Below are 15,534 nucleotides of genomic sequence, written 5' to 3'. Positions count from 1 at the left end.
CTTGGACCCCATTTCACCTCCCAACATCAGAAAGCGTGGCTTCCACTCTACTGTACTAATTTTGAAATTCTTCTTCTAGCTCTTTTCTCTAAAAGACTGTTTCCAGTAGCAATGTAAAAACATGCCTCTGCCCAGTGAAGAGAAGCTGCACCCTCCCTGGCATATTCCTGCAATTATGAGAGGAAAGGGCCTGTGATTGAGGGGTTTCTGTTTTTTGTTTTTTTTTGCGGTACGCGGGCCTCTCACTGCTGTGGCCTCTCCCGTTGTGAAGCACAGGCTCCGGACGCGCAGGCCCAGCGGCCATGGCTCACGGGCCCAGCTGCTCCGCGGCATGTGGGATCTTCCTGGACCGGGGCACGAACCCGTGTCCCCTGCATCGGCAGGCAGACTCTCAACCACTGCGCCACCAGGGAAGCCCCTCTGTTTTGTTTTGTTTTTTTGAGGGGTCTCTTGAGGTTTTGGTGTGAATCAGTGCACAGTTGAAGCTCTCCCTCGCTGTGGCTTGTTGGGTTTAAGTCTGCCGGTGACCCTGTCATGGGGGTTGAATCTAAAATGGCCTCATTTACGTCATCTTCCACCCAACTGAGTTACTGAGGCTGCAGTGTCCTGGAGAAGGAAAAGTGATTAGTAGGTTTTCCAAAATATTTACTGAATTGATTAATTTTGCCCAAGACTTTACAATTGATACAATTATGGAAAGGGAGAGTTTCCATAAGTTTCTTCAACCGTAAGACGGAAAGGGATATCCTTTGCCTCTCTCAAACTTTGAAGGTCCATTTTTTAGTGCCTCTGACTGTTGGCTGGGGTCCCACAGCCCCATGAGGCAGTCTGCTCTCACTGTGAACAGCTCTGATTACTGGAAACCCCTTGGGTCTGTGGAGCTGACATCAAGCCCCTGAGTTTTACCCAGCGCGGGCTCTGGTTCTGTCTATCATGTTGGCACAGGACGCTCGCACTCCCTGTGCCACATAAGAGCACTTCAGAGATTGAGTCCAAACTTTCCTTTCTCTAGGGCAGACCCCTTGAGCTTCCTTTGATTTGGCTCAGCAGACAAGGCCCCCAGACTCTCTGCCGTCTTGCTACGATCACAGTGACAGCAGGATCCAAGGCAGGGACTTCGCTCTGAAGGACCTTGCTGTGTCAGGCTGGGTCCCTAGGCCAGGGGCTCTGCTGATCCCTGAGCTTGGTGGACAGCTGCTGAAAGGGAGAAATCAGCTGTGCAGGGCTCAGTGGATGCTGGAATGGGGACAGAAGAGGCCCATGGCCTGGTGGATCATCCCCAGGGAGGCCAATGGACAGATAGGCTGGAGAAGAAAGGAAGGGGCCTGGCAGGCCACTGGGCCTAGGTGAGAGGTGCCTTTCTCAGGGCCAGTTGTTTAAGAGGTTGGCCAAGTGCTGCCTCTTGTTAGGAGTGGCTCAGAGCTTTTCTTGGCAGCTCCAGCCCAATGAGTTTGATTTGGGCTCAGAGAAGCCTGACTCACTGGGGCCAGAAGGTCAGGTGGGTGGGACGGGAGTCAGGAGGTAGCAAAACTCCTCTGGGCCATCAGCAGACTGTCTGGGGTTAGACGGCTGGTGGCCAGCGTGCCGGGGGCTGTATCTTTCTGGCCTCTCCTTCAGGGCCAGGGCTGGGGCCTGTAGCTGGGAATTTAACCAGGGCCCTCAGCTGAAAGTCTCAGGAGTCTATGTGAGGTGGAGGTAAGAGACCAGACCTTTGATCTCCACCTTAGATACTAGCTTGTGTTTGGAAGGACATTCAGATGTGCACACCACACCCTTCTCAGCTGACACTTTTCAAGTGGGATGACCCTTCCATGTGCTATGTACTGAGCCCCTGCCTCACCATCCCAACTGCAGCAATTACCAGGCCATCAGAGTTCCCTTAGAGGGCCTTTGTCTGCATCAGTCTATTCTCTCCCTCTGGGCCAGGCCCTCCCCTGTCCAGGCCAGCTCACATCCCTTTCCACCTCCCCACTGGTGGTGGATATATTATCTTAAAACACTATTTGGTCATATCATGGCTCAAAAAGCTTCTCAGGTGCTCCAGGTCTGAGTGTCTCATTACCTCTGGACGGGATATGCACACTGCTCCAGATGCTAATTGTTTTTGGTGGGAAATTGTTGTATATTTAAGCAAACATTGCTTATAAAAGGGTAGCATGCAAACATTTTAATTTTTAAAATAAACATTTCTGGACAGACATTTCGAGTCTGTAGCTGGCCGCTTTGGGCATGTCCCCAGACCACCTGGGGACAATGTGTCAAGTGCCTCCATCAGTTGGGGTTAGTTGGGGGAAAACTTAAGCAGCACTGAAGGTGGCAACTGTCCTTGCTCCCTTGTGGCTCTGCCTGAGGGCTGGGCCCCCTGTGCCTGAGCATATGCCACTGGCTTGGGCAGGAGGTCTCCTCTGACCCCATGGCCCCCTCAGGCTTGATTCTGCATCATGTGTGTTGTTCTCCATTATCCACCCTGATCCTGCCCACAGCCTGGCCCTGTCATCACTACGGTACCTTCCTGACCACCCGGAGGTGCTCTGACCTTGCCTTTGACCCATGTGGTGGTTGGGATCTGTTTTACAGTGCAAGAGTCACAGACACACAGGCACACACACAGACACACACACTCATCCACACATTCACTCATGCACATGCCCCCGCCACACACAATCATACACACACTCACACACATATCTCTTGCACACACACATACACACGCACACACTATGAACACTACAAACTTTGCACTGCTTTAAGCCTTCATGCACATAGTATTTCATACTTTACAAAGCACTTTCCTTACTATAACTACATTTGTCTCCTCAAACGATCCCATGATGTGTGGAGAGAGGTAGGATGGTGTATTCATCTCACTTCACAGGCCCAGGGAAGTGAGGCTAGCTGCCTGAAGTCACGTGAGGGTTGACACAGGAGCTGGGGCTGACCCTGCCTCCTAATGCTCAGACCTGGGCTCTTTCTGCATCACTGACACCCTTGCTACAGGTCCTGGACTCTTCCCTGAGGATGACTCTCTCCTCCCATGCATATACCAGGGGCCTGGCTGTATACAGTTTATGCTTTTGGTCTTTGGATACAGTGTGTACAAACACATGCCTCCTTTCATGAACTGGACCACAGTGTGAGCTGGGACTTTGCGTGTGTAACCGGGATGGTGTGTAGCCCCATCTGCCACCGTGGCAGGGAGAGAGTTCTGTACTTGACCTCTCCAAAAGGCTTTGTTTGGCATGTCCGTAAGGCCCTTGAGCTACACCCTTTCTTTTCAACCAAACTTTGATAATTTTTTTTCCCGGCACAGATGTTTGCTTTCTGAAAGTGACACTGATTAGAGAGGGGAGTCAGGCTGTCCCTGGGAGGGTGCAGAACTGGGACAGATCCCATCGGGCGCTGTCCTTGGAGCCTCTTATTCAGCTAAAACAGAGTCAGGTGAATATGGAAGGCCTCTGTGGACAGAGTGGAGGCGTTTAGAATGGGGTGAGGGGTACTGATGGGAGGGGGAGGGGAGCCAGTTAATGGGCCCGTGTTCAAGCTCAGGTCATTCTTCAGCACCAGCCGAAGGGGCGACTGGACTGGATTCTCCCAGTGCAGCATCCTGCCTGCCCCATCCCCCGTGGCTTTAGACAGCGCTTCTCAATGTGCTGTAACATGCTTAGGAGCTGGCTTTCCCCCAGTCTCCCAGTTTTCAAAACTGGCTTCACATAAGCCATTTTCTGCACATGATGAACCCAAGCCACTGTTTCATCTGGTTTGGTGGGAACTGAGTAAGGATGAATTGTTTTCAAAGCACCTCCCCTTTCCCTTCAGCCAGATGTGAATGCTCCTTCCTTTAAACACTGAGAGCAAAGGTCCTCAACCTTGACAGCACAAAGTCATCGTCTCTTTCTAGGGAGCTTTAAAAATGCTGCTGCCTGGGCTCCTTCTCCAGAGATTCTGACTTAAGTAGTCTGGGCTGCAGCCTGGGATGGTTAAAAGCTCCCCAGGGATGCTGACGTGCAGCACAGATGAAGTGCTGACCTAGGTCTCTAAGTCTGTTCTTGTTTTGCACACAGTCTGCTCCCTCCTGCTCAAGATGAGTGATGAGCATCAGCTCCAGTTCTAAACTCAGGAGCTCAGCCCCACCTGCAGAAGCAGAATCTGCATTCGAACAAGAGCCCCAGGTCTGCTCCTTCAGGTCTGAGTGGCACAGATGTAGGGGTCTCAGCTGGTGGCAGAGGTGGGCTGTGGGCATGGTAGGAGAGGGCCTGGAAAAGATCTTCATTCAATTCAGAACTTTTTTGCTTAGTGGTCAAAGCATTCAGTAAACAAGCAAAACCAGACAGATTTAAGAACAGCAAAACAAAATCAAAACAAAAGACTTATGACTTTAGTTAAATGTCATTACGTCCTCTATCTCCAGATGAAAGGATGTAGCAAACACTCCAGTCTTTTCCAGTGTGTGCCTTGGCCTGTAGAAGCTAAGTCCCTGCTTCCCATGCAAGCTGCTCAGGGTCAGAGCAATGGCCTACTTGCAAGGAAGCTAGTTATAGGGGATGCACAAGTTCAGAAATAAACATGTACTGCCTATGGAAACAGAGGCTCATTCAGTTGTTAGAATATTGAAATCGAATGCTCACCTTGCCTTGTAAGTCCATACAAGAATGTAAAGAGGAGACACAGATGGGTTGTTGATTTGCCCATCCCCGAAGAGAACAGAAGCTTGGACCCACATTGGGGTGAGTGGAAGTTAGGGGGCTTCGGTTGTGGTGACCTCATGCAGCCTTGCCAGAAGCTTCAGTGGGGGTGAACACAGCAGGAGGGCACCAAGGGAAAACCCTCAGTGATCAAGAGATTAGTGTGCACTCTCAGAGAGGAGAGGACAGAGAGAGCCCCACCTGATGTGAAAAGGGACATTTTGTGCAGGTAGTGAGAAGAGAAATACAGTTGGGATTGGCAGAAATGAAAGAAAAAGTGAAAGGATTGGAGAACTCTAGACACAAGAAAGAAGAAGGAGAAGAAGAAGAGGAGGAGGAGGAGGAGGAGGAGGAAGAAGAAGAAGAAGAAGAAGAAGAAGAAGAAGAAGAAGAAGAAGAAGAAGAAGAAGAAGATGATGATGAAGAAGGAGGAGGAGGAGGAGGAGGAGAAGGAGAAAAGATGTGACTGAGGAGAGGAAAAAAGAGAAAATGAAGTCACAGCACAGTAGACGCTGTAGACCCTGACGTGCTGGTAGTAGAGGAAAGGGGGGCAAAATCAGGCTGAGGAGGAGACGGACGGGGCGGGGCAGGCAGACAGCAGCCCCTGAGCCAGTTGTCTCTACTCTGATGGGGCAACGGCCTTCAAGCTGCCACACCCCTTGGCTTGGCTTCCCCCTCCTCCCCTCTTCCACGAATCCTGTGAAGGATAGAGAAGAGGAATTGGGGAGCTTCTTTTTCATCGCCCTGGCATATCATCTGGACTCAGAAATAGCCCCTGGGCCAGCTATCTAAAAAGGAAAACAGGAGCTTAACAATTCCAGCTCCATCCCGCCCTCACTCCTCCCATGTGACTAGTCAGATTGACAAAACAATCTTTCTTCAGATGCCCAAAGAAGCCACTTGGGGTTGCATCAGTTGGGTGTCAAGGAATGTGTGCATTTGGAAGTGGCTGAAGTCATTTGCTGAGCTGCTTGTCCTCTGACTCCCTGAGGCTTGACTGAGGTAATGGGAGAGCTAAGTTGGCTATATTTAAACAGCCAAAAATCTGAAGAGATGGAATTTGTCTGGACATCACTGGAAAGTAAATTGAGCTTGTTGTGAAATCGCTGAAGATGTGTTTTCTCTTGAGCATCTGAAAGGAGGGTGAGTGTTGATGAGCAAATCCCACTGGGATGGAACAAAAAGCACATGGACTCTGGAGTCCAGCCAAATTCCAGCTCTGCCACTCACCACGGTGCCACCTCAGACACAGATCCTTCCTCACTGTGAAGCAGGATGTTGGTAACTACCTTGCAAAGCCACATGAAGAGGGCCTAGCTCGCTGCCTGGCATGAGGTGGGTGTCAACCGGTGTCAGTTTCTACCTCTATCCACCCACATGTTCTGGGGTTGTCCACAAATTCTAAGGACTCCAACTACCAGGGATTTTAAGAGAGTGGTTTGGCTGATGTAAATATTTAGAAATGTTAATCTTCCAAAAATTTCTTCATAGCAGGTCTTATATTGGATGTTATTCTTTCATTCAAAAGTATTTGTTGAGCACCTACTATGGGCCAGTCACTGAAGATTCAACAGTGAGCAAGAAAGAGCCCTTCTTGTCCTAATGGAAACCAGAAGGTAACCTGTAAGTGCCCAGGGATGGGATTGTCTGGCTCCCATGGCGGGAGGGTAGGTTATGGAGGTGAAAACAAGGGAGCACCTCTTGGTGACCTGAGGGACTGAGGGACATAACTAGGATGTTTGGGAGGAAGACTGGGGAGGCTAAAAATCCTGCAATATGCAGGACAAGCCTATATGACAAGGGATTGTCCCACTCAAAATGCTTGGTTAGAAACCATTATAGACCAAGTGTGAAAAAAGTCATGGAAACCAAAAACTTGCCTGCTGGTAGAAATATTTTTAATATCATCATTTCCCTAACATCAGCTTTTAAGAGATCTTTGAATTGGGTGTTAAGGGATCTTGTATCCTGTTTCTTTTGCTTTCCAGATTTTCTAGGCCCTTTTCTCCTAGGGCCTTTCCTTCTATATAATGATTGTATTCATTTTTTGGTAATGTTCTTAATTCCTTCATGCACAAATCTCATGCAACCAACTGTGAACTAAGAAGTGGGGTTTAATCAGGATTCTAGGATTCACATACCCCCTTGATCAGTGATTTGCCTCTACCGGGGGTCTAGCTTTGATTAGGGGTACAGATGGGGATCACAGATTTGGGAGAAGACAAATGGCTCATTGGGGATCTGAACCCACTGTCTTTGGCTGCATTATGTCTGTACTCTAACTCACTAAGACAAGAGCCAGGAAAACCCCTCTAAAAACTGATGACCCATCTATAACATCTTCAAGGGCTTCTGAGGTTCTAAGATATAAATTTTGGGGAATACACATTAAAAATGATATGACAGTATAACCCACCCAATAATCATATTCTTTTAAGAATTAAATTAAAATTAATTTAATTGTAATTAAATTAAAATTTAACCATGTTTATACTTATCATGTTCATAAAATCATATACATTCATTGTGAAAATGTAAACTACTGAAGAGTACAGGAAGAGAGCAAAAACTTATTCCATTTTAAAAGAATTCCATGTTTCATTTTTAGGTAGTGTTGATTACCTCTTCACTGAGAAAAATGAGGAAATTGGTTTTCCATACTTTTATCAATTTTTATTAATTTTATTACCATTATTATTTTTGCTTTGTCAAGGTTTATACGTTTTTATTTTATTCTTTAATTGTAATTCAAAGTTGTCTTCTATCTCTAACACTATTTATCTATCCAGAGAAAAAAGAACTAATATATTAGGCTATTACTAGGTGGGCCTCAATGCTCCTTGCCTGCTGGTAGTCACAGCACTGACCTGTGTAACCAGTGGGACATTGGAGAAATAATGGTCTGTGACTTCTGAGGCTGGGTTATAAGAGACAGCCTTGCGCTCTTCGCTCACTTGCTCTGGGGGAAACTGCTGCCATGTCATGATGACACTCAAGCAGCCTTAGGAGTTCCTCAACAACCAGCATCAGCTTACAGCTGTGTGAGTGAGCCACCTTCAGAGTGGATCCTCCAGCCCTGGGCAAGCCTTCAGATGACAGCAGCCCCATCACTATCTTGACTGCTGTCTTATTGTAGACCCAGAATGACCCAGAGCGACCCAGCTGTGCTGCTCCTGGATTCCTGGCCAAAGACATTCTGAGGATAATAAATATATATATAAATATATTTTGCAGTACGTGGGCCTCTCACAGTTGTGGCCTCTCCCGCTGCGGAGCACAGGCTCCGGATGCGCAGGCTCAGCGGCCATGGCTCACGGGCCCAGCCGCTCCGCGGCATGTGGGATCCTCCCGGACCGGGGCACGAACCCGTGTCCCCTGCATCGGCAGGCGGACTCTCAACCACTGCGCCACCAGGGAAGCCCCGATAATAAATATTTATTGTTGTTTTAAGCTGCTAAGTTTTGGGCAATTTATTACACATCAATTGATAATGAATACATTAGCCATCAATATGTCTTCAAGGATCTGATTTTAGCCAGTCTCTTAGCAGGAATCTTGGAAGGCATTTTTTTCATAGGAAAAGGTTCTTGGGGAGAAGGAAGGAACCAATATTTATTGAACAGCTACAGTGTGGTAGGTATTGTTACCCTATGCTATCTTATTTAATCCTTATAGCAACCCTGTAGAATAGTGTGGAGGGCACTTGCTTACCAACTTGGAGGTAGTCTGCTGCCAAAATGTGATGACAGGACCTATAATAAAGATCTGTTTGCCTCACACTTTTGCAGGAAATTTGTTTCCTATTGATTATCATGGGGCAGAAATATGTTTTGGGAAAAAATATTGACTGTGAATATTTTTGGCTGTGAATATTGGCTGTGAAACACAATCAACCCAGTGTTTGTGGAATGTATATACCCAGCCCTGTGGCACATTCTGTGGGGACATGCCTGAGAAGTACTAACCAGTATTACCTTCAAGGAGGCAGAGACAACACTTAAATGCAGGAACAGAATCAGAAAGCAAACTGAGAAAGTACTGACACAGTTAAAGCACTCCATCATTTAATTGTTTGGCTGTCCTTAGCAAGGGCCTCTTATTTGCAAGGCTGTAGCCTTGAAGAATGTGAAATACATGATTTCCTTCCTCTGGGGACTGAAGGATGGTTAGACATGTAAAAATGACGTAGGATGTATTATTTGGAAAATTCCCATGGTGGAACCTGTAGCTTGGATTGCCTAATCCTCCTTCTAGGGTACCTTACTATACCCAAGAGGCTGGAAGGTTAAATGTCAAAATTTTCAGCATCCCTTGAAGCTAGGCTTTAGAAGAAAATCAGGTTTTGTCAACTAGAGGCATTTAGGAAATATTTAGAAGGTGTAAGTGAATCAGAAGACTTTAGTTGTTTACTGATGAGAGTCAGGTCATGGACATATGATGTTTTCTGCCACTCAGTGCTCAGCCGCCAGCGTTGTGGGGTTTGAGAGGCAGTAGCTGTAGTGACTTCGTGATTCTGGCTTCCTGATTCCTGGAATTCAGTGGTGGTTCTTGAACTCAAGTTTCAGTGGTGACCTCAGAGGTAGTAGCTCCTATGGTAAATCAGTTCTGTAGTGTCCGGGAGTAATTTCTGGCCCAACCTAGAGAGCTCCCTCCTACAACTCTGCCCCAAATTTTGTAAGTCCCTAAATACCTGTGTTAAATCTCTTTCTGCTTACAATACCTGCAAGGTTTTCTGTTTCCTGTACTGAACCTGACTGATAGATGTCAGAGTAAAAACCCAGTGTTCAGAGATTAGAGCAGGTGACAGTTGAGAAGGGGTAATAAGAAAGGAATTTGGGGAAGAGGTAAATTTTTAGCATAAAGGAATAAGGATTTCAAACAGCCGAGAGGAGAGATGAGGGCACCATGGTGAGAGTGAGTAAAAGAACCTGTTTCTCCTTCTCCCAAGCTGGTGCCTCTCTATCACCTTCCACCCTTCAGCAGGATGGGTTATGTTTTTCATTAAAGCCTAGACTTGAATGAACAGTTTCTTGGAGTTTCTGTTGTCACTGGGAAGTGTGTTATTTCAATATGGGATTCAATACCCAGAAAACAGACTCTCATGGAGCCCCTTGTGGATCCTGCAAAGATAAATACATCTGGAGAAAGCAGTGCTTTTCCTTTCCTTTTACCTTCCTCCATCACCCCGCTGGAAACTGCAAGCTGCTGTCCAGGCTCAGTTCCTGATCACCTGTCTCCCTGGGGGAGGATAAAACAGAGGGACCAGGTGTTCTCTGACATGGCAAATCAGAAGAAAAATCACTGTATTGGGAGTGAGGAGACCTAGGATCTAAATTTAGCTCTGCTGCCTACCGGCTGTTTAACCTTGGGCAGGTTTAATTAATAACCAGATCTTAAGTATTTCATGAATCTGCCCACTTTGCTCCATTTAAAAGGCTGCAACCTTAACTCAGACCATTATCATTTCTCCTGTTACAAGTCCTGATATCTGTGCATGCTCCACAATCCATTCTTCTAGATGCATCCAGAATAATCTTATAAGAATGCAAATCAGGTCATATCACCTCTTCTTTAAGACTCTTTAATGCTTCCCAGTGCCCCCAGGTTGTCAAAAACTCCTGGGCAGGACATTAAGTCTGATTTGGTCTCAGTAGGCATCTCCACCCTTCTCTACAGAAGAGGCTGTATTTTAAGGTGAACTAGAGCCAGCGGTTCCCAAAGTGGGACATTCATCCTGAGGGGTACATAAAACAGTCCACTGGGGTGTGAGTAGAAAATACTAGAACTTCTATATATTTTTTTATCTAAAAATTAAGGTGAATTTAAGATAAGGAGTCTTGGCTCAGATCATTTTTCAAGTCATCACATGTCACAAGTGGACATTGGGTACCATGTGTGAAGGTCAGCACTGCAAGGTCACCTATGCAGCCTCTGGAGTCAGACTTCCTGGATACGTGCTTTTTATTTGTTATTAATATTATATTATTATTCTTAATTTTATTATTATCATCCTGGTAAAGAGTGGAACTCCCACGGTGCAAAAGGATTTACACAAAATGGACAGTCGATTAATAAGACTCTTGTAAAGAAACTTCAGGACTTCCCTGGTGACGCAGTGGTTAAGAATCCGCCTGCCAACGTAGGACACACAGGTTCGAGCCCTGGTCCATGAAGATCCCACGTGCTGCGGAGCAACTAAGCCCGTGCACCACAACTACTGAGCCTGAGCTCTACAGCCTGCGAGCCACAACTACTGAGTCCGTGTGCCACAGCTACTGAAGCCCACATGCCTAGAGCCCATGCTCTGCAACGAGAGAAGCCACTGCAATGAGAAGCCCACGCACAGCAACTGAGTAGCCCCTGCTTGCCGCAACTAGAGGAAGCCCACGCGCAGCAACGAAGACCCAACGCAGCCAAAAATAAAAATAAATTAATTAAAAAAAGAAACCTCAGATTATAAAGAAAGATTGGCTAATATAAGCCCAAATAAATCACAAAAAAAAGTGGTGGGGCTATTGCTTCCTCAGTTCTGATTATAAACTCATTATCAGCCATATTAGGAAGTAAAGGCAATGACAATCTAATTAGCCAAGATGAGAATTAGGCCAAACAAAGATAAAAATAATGAAGTCGACTTTAAAAAGGATTTACATTCACTGTCATTAAAGATGACCCTCACCTAAGTGTGTATTGTGCCTTGACATATTGGCTGCTGTAAGTACATGAGTATAAATTATAATTAAACAAACATATTGGGGTGCCTGCTCAAAAATATTTTTATGGTAGAATTGCGCAGTAAAGAAATTTGGAGACCACTGAGCTGCGCATAGACTTGGGTCTAGGCATTGTAAGAACCTGCCCTAGATCCAATTAATGAACTCTGGCCTAATGCAAGTATGTGAACTTCTTGGTTATTGACGCTTTTATTGCATTTATAAAGTGGAGTTGTTAATGTGTAGTATATTCACAGTGTATTTTAAAGGAGTAGACTTGAAAATTTGGAATATTTTATCTGCAAAATCATTTGATCTGGATATTGTGCCATATTTACTTGAATTAGAAAAGGTAATTATTATATACCATACAAAATTATGTCCCTGCTAGATGGGTTATGGCACCCTGCACCCTTGTGATGGTGAATTGCTTGCTGACATTAGGACCAACTGGATCACACACCTGTCCATCATTTAGAACCCAGCAAGCAATGCCCTTTTTGCACCACAGCCATTCTTGAAGTAATTTGTTTACCCCAGCCAACAGAACACAGTCAATAAAATGCAGGGATTGACAAAGTGGCACTGTATAGGCAACACAGGAAAATTGGAAAAGTGAATTGTAGGTGGTGAGTGACTAACAATAAATAATCAGCTTATTCCCATTGCAGAAATGTCTGTGACCAGGAGAAAAATCTGACCAGTGGAAAATTTGAATCAGACAAAAGTGGGTCGTTTAATTCTGTATGAATATTTTTGAGAGTGAATATGTTCTGATTCCCTAAGCAAGATGGCTCTTCACTCTACCTGGTTTTGTTAACACCATGTCTGCTGACACTTGGACTCTGCCCAGTTACCTGGCATCTGAAATTACTGTTGGGTCTCCATACCATGGGATCTGTATCCACAGATAGAGAGAGCAGACTGTACTATACCATTTTATATAAGGGACTTGAGCATCTGCAGATTTTGGTATCCACTGGGGTACAAGAGCCAATCCCCCGCATTTACGGAGGGACGACTGTATGTCATTAGTGATTTACTCTTCTGAGCTAAACCCAGATCTCTTCAGGTATCTTCTGTCGAAAAACAGGCAGCCCTGGAAAGAGCACAGAGAGTCAAAGGTCCCTCGGTGTGTCTTGGTCTATTAAATGGTTCCCCCTGTGGGGAGAGCTCTGGGAGAGTGCTAGGGCTCTGAGCATCCTGGGAGGGGATGTAGGAGGAGGTCGGGAGCTGCTGGCGCGTGGGAGGAGAGTGAAGTCAGAGGAGCACAGCACCAAAAGCCAGCTTTAATGGTTTCGTTTGTAACAAAAAAAAGAACCTGGGCTTCCCTGGTGGCGCAGTGGTTGAGAGTCCGCCTGCCGATGCAGGGGACACGGGTTCGTGCCCCGATCCCGGAGGATCCCACATGCCGCGGAGCGGCTGGGCCCGCGAGCCATGGCCGCGGAGCCTGTGTGTCCGGAGCCTGTGCTCCGCAACGGGAGAGGCCACAGCAGTGAGAGGCCCGCGTACAGCAAAAAAAAAAAAAAAAAGAACCTGATTTTAACCCTTTAGTTCAGGTTTAAAACTGACTGTATCCAACACTGAATTTATCATAATCCTCTGGACTTGGGTAGGAATCACATCTTTCAGAATTAATTCAGTGTAATACAGCCTTCAAGGAGTCCCCATAAACACAGTCTACTTCCAGTTTTCAGTGAACTTGCATTGGCTTGTTTGTTGAAGGACAATCCAGGCACAGTCAGATTCTGGGCAATCATACCATTTTCTTATCAACTATGGACAAACAAGAGACAGGAAGGGGAATTTCTAGGGAGAATAGAAAAATGCTCTTGAATGCACAAAATTGTTGTGATTAGGGGTTACCTATCCTCTTGCAGGATCCTATTTCTCCTTGTTATTGTGGATTATTGAGCATGATATCGTGGCCGTCCTGATGGCACGTTTTGAAGATTTCGTTTCTGACGTTCACCTCCCTGCTTGTTCAGCAAGCTGACCCATCTGTTCGATAATGCACCACCACACACAACTGACTGATTTAATAGATTCAGTGAAAAAAATCAAAGTAGTTTGACAAAAATGTACTTTTTTGATGGAAGTTATTAGTCAGTTGCTAAATAAATGGATAGATTTTTTTATCTTGATTTTTTATTTTTGTTTTTAGACATAAGTTTAACTAACTAAAAAGACCAGGTATATAACTGACTTGGCTGGTTATGCTGACAGATATCTGATATGACATCAATTGACTAAACTGACGGGAATTTGAATGAGTTCAGTCAAAATGTTTGAATTCATCAGCGGGGAGTGTCAACCAATTTTTGCTCTGGAGAAAGCACTCAAGTGTCTGCGTTTTAGAAGGTGGAAGTACAAGCTGTTTGGCTTCAAGAAACAAAAAGCTGAGAGGAGAATTCTTTGAAAGACCTGAGTGATTTTTTTGTGTCTTCTGATCTCTGTAAGGACGTGAGTTTCTCCAGGAAAGACCAGCTTATGTGCCCCGTTACAATTACATGTTTTAAGTCTCTGGAGAGGGTAGCAGCAGCGGAAGTGAACCTGAGGGTAGATGTTTTCTATGTTTCACCAGAGACCTCATACTAACTCTGTCCTTGGGGTGTCCAGAGCCGGACCATGGAAAAGCCTTGCCTACCAGTAAAATGAGTTTTCAGTTTTCGTGATCCGCGCTCCTCAGCCTGCCTCTAATGACTTTTTCCACCCTCCTACTTTCTTCATCAGAGTGTCTAATGCCCTCACACTGTCCCACTCTAGGATAAATAACCTCTAATAGCCCCCAGGAAGGAGGGGCAAATCTCTCTGCTCACTAACGCTCTCCGAGAGAGAATATATTCCCATCGGAGACTGGCATTTTAGTACATACTGTGTACCAGGTCTGTGCTGAGCACTTTACACATGCTACCTCATTTCTTCTTCCCAACAACCCCTGACCATCATATGGCTCATCTACAGCTTTTGGGTAGTTCATGAATTAACGTTCTTGGCTGCAGTTTAGAATTGAAGTTCTGGCAAATTTCTGGGTGAATTTGGCTTGATCTGGACAGTGAACTGGCCCTCCTAGAACAGGCCCTGAATCCCAGAATGATGGAGACCCTTGGGTATCATGTATGGCCATGTACACCCTCACCGAGAGTGAGTTATTGCAGTGGCCGATGCCAAAGGCTCTGACCGTTCAGATCTCTCAGACAGTGCTGCCAAAGTAGCAGCTTCTTTGATGAAACCAAAGGAAATGCTCCTGACCTTGTCTGAGAAAGCCCATGTCACTCTAGTTCAGCAGAAAAGACTCAGAGGTTGAGGGTCACCAAGGCTATGTCTCATCACACTGCGACAGGCTGGGACCTGGAAACATTTGCTGCAGTGTTTGCACCTGGAGCACCTCTCATCAAGCAACAAAACATAAAGAAACTATATGGGACTAAAAATAACTTTGTGCATATGCAGTTGGGGTGAATTCTGGACCAAAAGATACAAAACAACCAAAGGGAAAAAAAACCAACTGCCACTTCTGAAGAGCTGGGAGCAAAAACTGGGTGTCAGGAGCAAAAGCAGTGTACTGTGCATGCCCCCTGCACTCAACACCACAAAGGGGTGGGCAACACACCTAAGCCACCCCTCTAGACAGACCTCTGGACACACCCCTACCCTTACCCCATACAAGGAACAAGCTCGGCGCCCCTTGGGGAACGAGAGGGCAAGGGAAACTGTTACTTGTTCTTGCTCCCCCCTGCTGCAGCAGGGGCCCCAATAAAGCCTTGCCTGAATTTCTTGTCTGGCCTCTAGTCAATTTCTATTGATTGGGGAAGGCCAAGAACCCTGGTTGGTATCAGTACTACAGATTTGGTGTTCCTCAAGTCAGTGTTTACTAATGGGTCAGTCTGATCAATGCATTTGAGGAAAAACATCATGCAGATTTTTCCTCCAAAGGCATTCATTCAGCAAACATCTGTTCTGTGGTACAGATGTCAGCTGGGCTGGGGGCATCCTTCTGGATCACTAATGGAGAGAGCTACCCCATTGGACTAAATATATAGAGAAAAACAACCCACTGGAATTAGACGATGAAATCAAAGCATTTGTACCCAGACTCAGAAAATATTACAGCCCTAAGTGGCCTGAGTGGTGAATTG

Source organism: Mesoplodon mirus, assembly GCF_964341445.2.
Source record: "Mesoplodon mirus genome assembly, chromosome: 13".
Classification (NCBI taxonomy): Eukaryota; Metazoa; Chordata; class Mammalia; order Artiodactyla; family Ziphiidae; genus Mesoplodon; species Mesoplodon mirus.
This window is presented reverse-complemented; position numbering follows the sequence as displayed.